The sequence below is a fragment of the Misgurnus anguillicaudatus genome, chromosome 25, assembly GCF_027580225.2.
Source record: "Misgurnus anguillicaudatus chromosome 25, ASM2758022v2, whole genome shotgun sequence".
Lineage (NCBI taxonomy): Eukaryota > Metazoa > Chordata > Actinopteri > Cypriniformes > Cobitidae > Misgurnus > Misgurnus anguillicaudatus.
The window spans coordinates 7,148,969-7,150,916 of NC_073361.2; the positions used below are offsets into that span (position 1 = coordinate 7,148,969).

Sequence of the window (1,948 nt, forward strand, 5' to 3'; positions counted from 1 at the left end):
GAGGTTGTAATTTTGCAGTCGGGTATCTTACGTTTGTAAAGTTTGCTTGCTACATTCTCATATAAAACTTAAAACTTATTTACCTAAAACTTAGATATATTTTAAAACGTACAGGTGTGTTAAATTAGGATTGTAACTTAGAGTATGTTTACATGATGACGAAGTATTCGTTTACATAGATTCATGATACTGTATACTACTAAAAACACATCTTATGCATGCAAGGCTAATAGTTGACAATATCCCACATTTACATTACATTGGCCGTTTCTCAATATGCATTCTTGTCTGTAATGTGGATTTGTAAAATGTAATTAGTCGCGTCCCAAGTACTTTTCCAGCTCCAAGGTCGCATCAACCCAAGTTTACATAACATCGGCCATTTTATCAAGGATGCATCATTAGGTGACTAGTGTGGACTCTTCCCAGAATGTGTTTTGTGTCAATGGCAATGGGGCTTAAAACCTGCATATTATTCAAATATTACTCTTTCTATGTAATAAAATGTAGTTTTAGGAGCTGTTTTAAAGTTCAAATCTGTGGTCAGTTAGACAAGATGCCCATATTAACCAACTAAGCCACGACGCCTATCCATACCTATGCTTTGTGGTAGGGAGAGTCACAGTGTGAAGAGATACAACAATCTGACAAAGAAAATGATTGAAAATGACAACCACTAAGATTTGAACCCAGGACCTCCTGTTTACAAGACAGGCGCTTTGACCAGCTAAGCCATGGCACCCTCACAGGATAAGCTGACGGAGTCAAGTCCTATCAATGAAGGCTTTAGGCTAAATAGTGTCAAAGAACTGGAATGGTCCATTTGCAAGTTTTCTAGAAAGTTTTGCCCATCGTCTAGGTCTTTTCCCTGAAAAGAGACAGCTGTCGCAACAACCACGAATTGTTGGAACGTAGCACATCTCAAGTGAGAAAGAGCCACAGAATTAGACCATAGCTGGCCACAAGCTAAAGGCACCGCTGGGATTCGAACCCAGGATCTCCTGTTTACTAGACAGGCACTTTAACCAACTAAGCCACGACGCCATTTTCCTTCGGTGGCTTGCGGAACGGACAGTCAAAGTATGAGCAGATTCAACAATGTGAGAAGAAAACCATGGAGAAGGGCCATCAGAGCTAAAAGGACACGGCTCTGGTGGGATTCGAACACACAATCTCTGAATCACTTCGTTTCATAACCTATAAGTCTAATGCGCTATCCATGGCGCCACAGGGCCAATAGTACAGCCCCTTGATGTTTTGCACACAATCCTGGAGGAAGACAATTCAATTGAATAATTTCAATTATTATTAGCTTTTGTATATTTAAGCCCAAGAGTTACAACTACTATTTGTACCTCCTGCTCTTTACATATAACAGTGAGCACAATTGTCAAATGGGAAGCAGTTCTGGGATCCGAATTCAGGATCTCCAGATCAAAGGACAGATGCTTTGACCAGCTAATGCTGTGCAACTTAACGCCACAAGTCTTTGGATCTTTTGAAAACACAAACAAGTCTTTCATGTTTTCTACTACAGGACCTCCTGCCTTTTATGTAGACCAGAGAGAACAGCCGCTGAAATGATGGAATCACGGGATCTGTTTACAAGACATGATCATTCAACAGCTATGCCAGGGCATCCTAAAATTGCATGGCATTATTTGAATAAAGCCAAGTACAAGAAAGTTTCCCTGTAGACCTCATTCCTTTAATGTAGATCGAAGAGCACAGCCATTAAAAGAAAGGCATGGTGTGGATTTGAACAGTGTGTTGACAAGACATGCTCTTTGACCAGTTGTTACTGGGCACCCTAACGTCACATGGCTTCAGGTCTATTTAAAACAGCGACATGTCAGTAATATTTTCTATTGGAACCTTCTGCCTTCCATGTAAACCGGAGAGCAGAGCCGCAGAAAAGAGGGAATCGCTGGGTTTTGAACAGTTTGTT

The 1,948-nt window shown here is 40.7% G+C and overlaps 1 non-coding gene across 1 annotated transcript; it reads right to left on the reverse strand.

The window, feature by feature from the left end:
* Window positions 1–970: 970 nt before the first annotated feature.
* Window positions 971–1,044, reverse strand: trnat-agu (transfer RNA threonine (anticodon AGU)). Its single transcript has one exon. It is a non-coding gene; the product is annotated as a tRNA-Thr (tRNA).
* Window positions 1,045–1,948: the final 904 nt, after the last annotated feature.